Genomic DNA, 9,529 nt, shown 5'->3' on the forward strand with positions numbered 1-9,529 from the left:
TTGTCTGAACAGGGCAAAAATCATTGAGGACCCCTTCCACCCTGCACAAAACATCTTTCAGCTGCTCCCATCAGGAATATCAGCGCCAGGAACACCAGGGTGAGGAACAACTTCTTCCCACAGGCAGTGAGAACGCTGAACGACCAAAGGAACCGCTCCCCCCTCTCTGCCTCCCTCTTCTCCCCAACCCCCAGACCTCATCTCTCCCCTAAATCTGGCTACCTCCTACCCTCCTCTCCCCCTCTGACCTCCCCTGCCCCCCCACCTCTCCCCCCATCTTCCCCATCTGACCTACCCTATCTCCTCCCTGACATCCACAACTCCCTGATATCCTCAACCCCCTCCCCCCACCAAACCCCCAGCCTTCTCCCTCCAACCTCCCCACTTCCATCTCCACCCTCGGACCTCCCCAACCCTCCACCTACCCCTCCCCCCATCACCCTCCACGATACCGATTCCCACTTTGACCCCTGCTTGGTTTTCCTCTCTCCGAGACAGAACACTCAGTCTTCAGCAGAGGCCTCACCTTCATCCCACTCCATCCACACCTCAGAGTTCCATGAAAGCCATGGTGCTGAACTCTTCTTCTCTCTCTGCCTCCAGGCCCACTTCCATGGCTCTCCACCTCTCCCCCAACCAAGACCCTTTCTCCCGCTTCAAGCCTTCTTCCTCCTCCTGGACACCTCATCCTGGCCAGCTGCCCGCTCTGGATCTTTTTATTTCCAACTGTCATAGAGACATCAACCGTCTCAACTTTACCACCCCCCTCTTATATTCCACCCTCACCTCCTCCAAATGCTATGCCCTCCACTCTCTCTGCCACAATCCTAACCTCACCATCAAACTCACAGACAAGGGTGATGCAGTTGTGGTCTGGCACACTGACCTCTTCCTTGTTGAGGCCATTCGAAACTCTCAGACACCTCCTCCTATCTACCCCTCCCACAGGTCTCCACCATGATACATCAAGCCACTGTCTTCAACACCATCTCTCACCTCATCACCTCTGGTCATCTTCCTCCTCCATGGCCACCAACCTCATTCTCTATCTCCCCCACCGCACTGTCCATTTCTACCTTCTACTCAAGATACACAAACCTAACAATCCAGGTAGACCCATTGTTTCTGCCTGCTCTTGGCCCAATGAACTAGTTTCATCTCTATCTTTTCTCCCCAGGTCCAATCCCTCCCCACTTACATCCGCGACACCTCACGTGCCCTCCATCTTCTCAGTAACTTCAGATTCCCTGAACCGGATGGCCTCATTTTCACAGTGGATATCCAATCCCTTTTTACCTCCATCCCCCACAGAGAAGGTCTGAAAGCACTTCGCTTCTTCCTGGACAAAAGCCCCAACAAGTTACCCTCAACCTTCACCCTCCTCTGCCTGGCAGAACTTGTCCTCACTCTAAATAACTTCTCCTTCAACTCAAACCACTTCCTCCAAATTAAAGGAGTAGCCATGGGTACCCGCATTGGTCCCAGCGACACCAGCCTGTTTAAGGGCTTTGTGGATCAATCTATGCTGCAAGCCGACACAGGCAGGCAGGATCCCTCAGCTCTTCCTCCAGTATATCGATGACTACATCAGGGCTGCCTCATGCATCCGTGATGAGCTTGTCAACTTCATCCACTTTGCATCCAACTTCCATCCCAACCTCAAACTCATCTGGTCCATCTCCAATAACACTCTCCCCATTCCTGGATCTCTCTGTCTCATCTCGGGAGACAAGGTTTCCACTGACATTTAGTATAAACCCTCCAACTCCCACAACTACTAGTCCTCACACCTTGTCCCCTGCAAGGATTCCATTCCCTTTTCTCAATTTCTCTATCACTGCCACATCTGTTCCCAAGATGATGTCTTCCAGTTCAGATCTTCTGTAATGTCTGCCTTCTTCCACAAACGCTTCCTCTATCAACTCAGCCCTCACCCACAACTCCCCCATTTCCCATTCATCTACCCTGACCCCCTCTGCTCCCAGACACAATAACCATAGCATTCCCCTCATCCTCACCTACCAACTTAATAGCATCTGCGTCCAACACATTATCCACTAGATTTCTGGCACCTACTACAGGATCCCACCATCAAACACATTTTCACTTCTCCTCCCCTCTCAGCCTTCCACAGGGACCACTCCCTCCATGATTCCCTCATACACTCATCCCTCCCCACCCATCATCCCCCCAATCCCCCGGCACCTTCCCACCTCAACCTCCTGCAGGAGCAGGAGATGCAGGAAGTGCCACACTTGCGCCCATGCCTCCTCCCTCATCACGGTCTGGGGCCCCAAACAGACCTTTCAAGTGAAGCGACACTTCACTTGTACATCCACAGGACTTATTTAGAGGATCCGCTGCTCCCTCTCTGGCATTCTCTACATCGGAGAGACCAGTCGCAGACTGGGAGATCACTTAACCAAGCACCTTCTCTCCGTCCACAACAGAAGCCATCTCCCAGTAGCCATCCATTTCAATTCTGAGTCACACTCCCAAATTCAAATGGCCTTTTGCACTAATTCACCCAGACCCCACCCGCAGATTGGAGGAACAATCCGTCTGGACATTCTCCAGCCAAATGGCATTAACCTTGACTTCTCTGCTTTCTGCTAACCTGCTCGCCTTTTCTTTCCCCTCCCCTTTCCTGTCTTTCCAATTCTCCCCTCCCTTCCCCCTTACCCACCCCACCATCCCTCCTCCCCCTCATTGCTGCTGTCCCCTCCCTCCCCTCCTGCCTTTGCCACCTCTCCCGCCCCAACCTTTTTGTTCGGATGCCCGCCGACATTCTCTCATACCTTGGTTCTGTATCTTTACTTTTGCTACATAAAGGACACTGTTTGACCTGCTGAGTTTCTCCAGCATTTTGCGTTTTTACTCAACCACAGTGTCTACAGATTTTTGTGATTTATTCCTGTGGGAGGGAGTGGCGGGTTCACGGCCCTGTTGAAGGGAGTGGAGGGTACGTGGTCTGTGGAACCAAGGGAAACAGAATCAAGTGATTTGAAGAGAGCAGAATTGAAGCCCTGCTGTGTAAATCAATGAGTATAGCTTCACTGGGCTATGACAATGGGCCAAATTATTTCTTCATCAAAATTATTTCAACCTTTCAAGATTCTTTACATCTTGCTACACATTACGAAAGAAGCTGAGTAAAGTGTGTAACGTAGGATCAGATAAGCCGAGTCCGAGGCAGGATGCTTCATGTTCAGGAGATGAAGAGCTTTGCAAATGTTTGCTCTGACTGTAGTTAGCAAAGCCTCCAGCTTCCAAAGGAGTTCTAACATAGACGTTCATTTCTGAGTGCCAACAGCAAAGTTAAAGATTAAATGCTCTGTGTCTGTCTTTTTGAGACAGCCTCTTGTGATCAACAACTGTTGAAAGGATTTCCTGGCAACTCTGCTCAAGTTCATTTACAAACTCCAGAAAAGAAAGAGCTCGCCAAGGACAACTGAAGCTTGATTGGATTGTTGCGAGCGGTAGTGAGTAAGAGAAATATTTTATTGGGACGTGGGAGGAAATTCCCAGTTAACAACTGTCTAACACCCACCCTGTATTCCCTGTGTTGTCTGTATCATACTCACTCATGGCTGGAAAATCATTTGTTCAAAGGAACGCCAAAGATTTTGTTCAGTACTTCTGTACTGGACTCGTCCAAACCACTGGGAGCAGCAGTAAGGCAACATCCTCTCCACAATGCCAACCCCACTTCTTGTTCATAAGGACCTTTAACTTAAACCAAAACATTCTCATGTCTGAGAAAGCATTACAAGATGGTACAGTGCAGACAGGACCTGTCTCTCTCTCTCTCTGTCTCCCTCGCTCTCCCCTTCTATCTCTCTTCTTCTCTCCCCCCCTCTCTCTATCCTCTTGCCCTCTCTCCCCAACCCCCTCTCTCCCACACTATAGTAATGGATATATGAAGATGACACTAAGGATGTAAAAAAGGATTTGGACTGTTTTCCTTTGTCCATAGTTTTATTGTGAATAAAGTTTATTTTGGGGAAAAAATTGAAGGATTGGCCTGTTTTATGGGTAGACTTATTTAACTCCTTCAGCGAACTTGATTTAATGCTCCCCTCTTGTGTACCCCTCAAAGTACAGGGCTGAGAGTGGTGGTGAGCTGGTCTGCTGGCGCCCGGTTGTGTGAACACCGACACGTTCCCATCCCTCACAGCATCTGTCCTTTTGGAAAATATGTTTTTTTCCATTTTTCGAGTGTGGCTTTTCCATGTAGTTTTTTAAAAATTGAATTAAATTAGACTGTTTATTGTTGCATGTATCGAGATCGAGGGAAACACTTCATTTTGAGTGCTTTTCAGGCGAGTCCTTAAGGACAGCATAAATCAAATGTGCAGAGCAGTGCATTACAGGGGAAGGGTTCAGTTAAAACAGAACAAGGGCAGAATAGTTTACTATCTTGAGGACCATTCAAGATAACAGCAGGACACATTTTTAAACTCATGTGACCATAAGAGCAGAAATAGGCCATTCGGCCCATCAAGTGTGTCCCATCATCTAATCATGAGCTGATCCATTTTCCCACTCAGCCTGGCCTTCTCCCCATAACTTTGATGCCCTGGTTAATCAAGAACTTATCAATCTCTGCCTTAAATATACCCAATAACCTAGCCTCCACAATGGCCTGCAGCAACAAATCCACAGAATTACCGTGGCTGAAGAAATTCCCCTACATCTCAGATCTCATGTATCTCCGACAATAGGAGAGGGGCGTATATGTTGTGTTTTTCTGTGTGGTGATATTAAATTTGATGGGAAGGTATATTAAGGATATGAATCAATTCCTCCTACAATTTCTCTGAATGTAACTACATTGGACACCTGGAACCTTCAAGGCCAATCCCTCTCAGTGTGTTGGCCACACCCAACCTGTGGCCATGGTTTCAATTCGCAGACAAAATCGGTCACTGAATTGAAACTCACTCTTTGTTAGATCTAAGTAAAGACACAAGAGAAGGCAGACACTGGAATCTGGAGCAAAACGCAAACTGCGGGAGGAACTCAATGGGTTGAGCATCATCCGTGGAGAAGGCAGTCAATGCAGGCCGAGATGAACCATTAAGGAAAATAACCACGTGCTTAGGGCATCAAGGGAAGGGGAACCACAGAGTTTTTTTTCCCCGCAGTGCCGGATTTACTAGTGTAGCTGAACTAGGGCCTCACAATAAATGAAAAAAAATATAATGGTTATATTTAATATAGTTGTGGGGTCCAGTCTGGAAGAAAATTGAATTTTTAATCTATTATTTCATATTCAGCACTTAATGAGTCTTAATGGGTTAGACCACGGAAGGGTTATGGGGGAACCGTTGTGGGGCTGTGCTCAGGGCATCAGTTGGCCTGAGGGTTCTGGTGGGGGCCCTTTATCGAGATTGTTGTCTCTTCGCAGTCACCACAACACCGCCTTTATCTGCTGACGTGGTGACCAAGTCTGAGTTGCTTTTCCAACGCCCGGGGCACCGCTTTGTTTCCTGGTGAGATGTGGTTTTTACTTCACTGTTAAACACTTTACAACTACTCCCTCGTCTGGAAGTCGTCCTCTGCGGGCGGGGTGGGATCTCTCGGGAGATGCTGTTGTGGAATATTGATGGAATGTTTCCATGAAACCTCGCCAACCCCAGCTGGGTCTGTTCTTGAAACATTGCAGCTGGCTTCAAGAAGGGCCTTTGTTGGAATTAGTATGGCGATGAGAGTTTGGAATCCAGCTGGATGTGGTTTGGATTCACTCTGAAGGATTTAGATCCATTGGAGGGGGGAATGTGAGGGAGTTGTTTTGTTCTCCGGGGATTTATCTTTCTTCCCCGTGGAAAGGATTTTGCATGCCAGTGCTTTGCACTTGGGAATTTAACTCTGGCCGTTTTTAATGGGCCCCAGCTTCTGCGAACGATTACTGACGATAAACGCTTTGTTTTCTATCGGACCAGTTTCAGTGAGTGGGCGAGTGGACTGGGGGAGCTGTCGCCGAGTCGGTTCATGAAGCCGCTTGCCGCAGGCTCCCTCCTTGGGTCAAGGGACGGCACGCTGACTTGTCCCAGCTTTCGGATTGCACTTGGAGAAGAGTCCACGCCACCCGGCCACGGGAGTGGGGTGGGGGGGAAACGGGACGCAAGCAGCCTCGCTTCCCCCTCTCTCATCGCCCTGGGTTTGCCCACTCGGTCACCCCTCCCGGAGAGAGCTTATCCCGACCCAGGTCGACAGCGCTCTGCGAACCGCCCCGTTTCACGGAAGCAGGACCGAGGTTGCACACCCGGGCCGGGTCAACTCTGTTCAGCTTCATCACCCGAACGTTGACCTGAAATATTCCATGCTTGGGATGTGCTCTCATTGTCCGTCCGTGCTGCACCCTCCACAGGATGAACAGGGAATGTCTGAACGGGGGGCGTCCAGACCCGAGCTGTTGACCGATTATTGACGTTCCTCCGGCAAATTTGTTCAGTGAGGCGGAGGGTCCGGGGCTTGGAGCGGGCCGGGGCGGCCGTTAGCTTCGCTGGCCAGGCAGACTCCGAGAGGGAAGGTTCCCGCATCTGCAGCGTTTGCCTTTCTCCATTCTGCCATCTCCACCCATCACACCCTCCGCTTCATGTCTCGGCGGCCCCGCTCCCCAGGCACATTTCCGCCCCCGTTTTCAGGGTACAGACATGAAGAATTAGAATTTATTGACACGAACAAGTCACGAAATTCGTTGTTGTGCGACAGAATCACAGTACAAACATTTATATAAACTACCTGACACATCCAGAAATCAACAGATCGTAGATAGATACAGAAAAAGTCAAAGTGAGGCAGTATCTGTGGTTCATTGTTCATTCAGGAATCTGATGGCAGCGGGGAAGACGCTGCCCTTGTGCCGCTGCGTGTTCATCTTCAGGCAAAGTGAAGATGGGGGTCTTTGAGGATAGAGGCTGCTTTTTTAAGACACCCCTCGATGAAGTGAAGTCCGGTGTCTGTATTGTTGGCAGGAGAGGTAACAACCCTCTGGAGTTTATTCTTGTCCTGACCGTTGGCACCTTCGTACCAGACAGTGATGCGACCAGCCAGAATGCTCTCCACATATCCCCTGTAGAAGGTTTGGAGAGTCTTAGGCGAGTACCGACATCACATGCAACCCTGAGATTCTTTTTTTTTTCTCCCGGGGCTCAGCAGAATTAACACTTCTGGTGGTGGAGGGTCTATGGACACCGACATCAACGTGTCTCTTTGTTTCATTTGCGAGTGGACCGGGACTCCGGCCCCCGGTCTCCAGCAATCGTGAATCAGTGCGAGGGAATGATCAGGACCACCGTCCCCAGGCTCTGCCCCGGTCGTAGCCCCAGTTTTAGCTCTAAGTCCTCGGGAGCCGGGTCTCTGTCCGAGGTGCTGAAACCTCGCAATAAAATGCGGTTAAAAAAAAAACGGCGGACGGTACATCCTCCCCAGTTCTTTGTGACTGTTGAACGCCTACACCTTGAGGACTAACATTCCAAGTATTTTGTTATGGTTCAATGAAGTCGTCGCTAATTCATCAGAACGAGCCTTGGCTGGCTCTCACATCCCTGGAACTAGCCTGGAGAAACGTCACTGCACTTCCCCTATTTCTACAATGTCCGTTTTATTTAGATAAGGAGTCTAAATATTCTTCATGGTAGGTAGATCCAGAAGAGACGGGTTTGTCCGGAGGAGACGGCGTGGAACGGAGTTATTGTGATTTGGTTGAGCGCGTAGGTGATCTGATTAGTAAATTCGCTGATTGCACAACAATTTGGGGTGTTGTGATGAAGATTGTTAAAGGAACCAAGATTTACCCCAGGTGGAAGTGTGGGCACAAATGGCAGTTGGTGGTTTAATCAGGACATGTTAGAGATTTTACACTTTGCGGGTCAAATGTTAGAGGGGAAGTAAACCATTAATGGCAAGACTCTTTGTAGAATGGATACACTGAAGGATCTTGGGGTGTTCATAGTTCCCGGAAGTGGCAACGCGGGCAGACACGGTGGTAAATAAGGCGCAAGGTTTCCTCACCTTCAGGAGTCAGGTCATTGAATTTAAAAGTTGGGAAGTCATGATGTATCTATATAAAACTAGCGTGGAGGCTTTGGAGAGGGTGCAGAAGAGGTTTACCAGGCTATTGCCTGAATTACTGAGCATTAGCTGTAAGGAGAGGCTACTCAGAAGCGTCGGAACTGCACGAAATCTGTTGGGAATATTTGTAAAGTTATGAGAAGTGGAGAAATATATGAACCAGCTTAACCCATACCCTCTTGTTCTCTCACTCAATTTCTATGGAATGAAACCTGTTTTCAGTTACCCTATTTATACCCTCATTATTTTGTAATGATGAGGAATAAAATCCCAACCAATTTAAACTTCCCCGTATATCTCAGCTCCTCAAGTCCCGGCAACATCCTTGTAAATTTCTCGGCACTTTCAAACTTATTGATATCTTTCTGGTGGTTAGGTGATCAAAACTGCACAAAATACTCCAAATTTGGCCTCACCAAGATCTTGTACAACTTTTCCATAACATCCTAGTCCCTATACTCAGTTCTTTGATTCATGAAGGCTAATATGCCAAAAGCTCTCTTTATGACGCCAGTTTCAAGGAATTCTCAGATTCCCCTGTTCTACTGCACTCTAAAGTTCCCTATCATTCAATGCAAGTCCTACCCTAATTTGTCCTCCCAAAAGCAATACTTTACACTTGTCTGCATTAAATTCCATCAGCCATTTTCCAGCTGATCTAGACCCTTCTACAAGCTTTGAGAACTTTCCTCAGTGTCCACTACACTCCCAATCTTAGTGTCATCTGCAAAATTGCTAAGAGTGGAGCTAATTTAGGTAGGAGGTAGAACAGGGCAGGGTTGGAAACAGTGAGGTTCAAGGCTATGGGAGGGAGATAACTGGAAGTGATGAGGTCAGTGATGGTGGCTTGATGTTTCTTAATAGGACCAATCCAATTTATCACTTTATCATCCATATCGTTGATATAGATGATAAATAACAACAGTTCCAGCACCAATCCATAAGGTACACCACTAGTCACAAGTCTCTAGTCAGAGAGGTAATCCGCTACTACTACTTTCCCACAAAGCCAGTTTACTACCTCATCATGAAAACTGAGGAAAACTAAACCGTCTTGGCCAATCTCCCATGCTGGACCTTGTCAAAGACGTTAAATGTAGACAACATCCTTGCCATCATCAACTTTCCTTCTAACCTCCTCAAAAAACTTTCTAAGATTGCTTCAGGACGGGATGCCTAGCGATGCCCGGCCGGGGGATTCTTATTCTGATTCACGAATATTTATGGCTTCTGATTAGAATTTCTCCATTATTCAGAGACCAAATCATTTCAGTTTCTATAGAAACTGGCTCCTGCGTAATTTATTCTTCAGAAATGGGTCAAGATTGTGTAAGTGTTGAGCTAGGTTAGGGTTACTTGGTGATCGCGGTCCCGGCCGCCTCTTGTCACCAGCCAGAGGATCGGGTCCGACCGAGAGCGCTGGGCAGATCCGATTACAGACCTCGGCTTA

The sequence above is a fragment of the Narcine bancroftii genome, chromosome 14 (genome assembly GCF_036971445.1).
Source record: "Narcine bancroftii isolate sNarBan1 chromosome 14, sNarBan1.hap1, whole genome shotgun sequence".
NCBI classification, from domain to species: Eukaryota; Metazoa; Chordata; class Chondrichthyes; order Torpediniformes; family Narcinidae; genus Narcine; species Narcine bancroftii.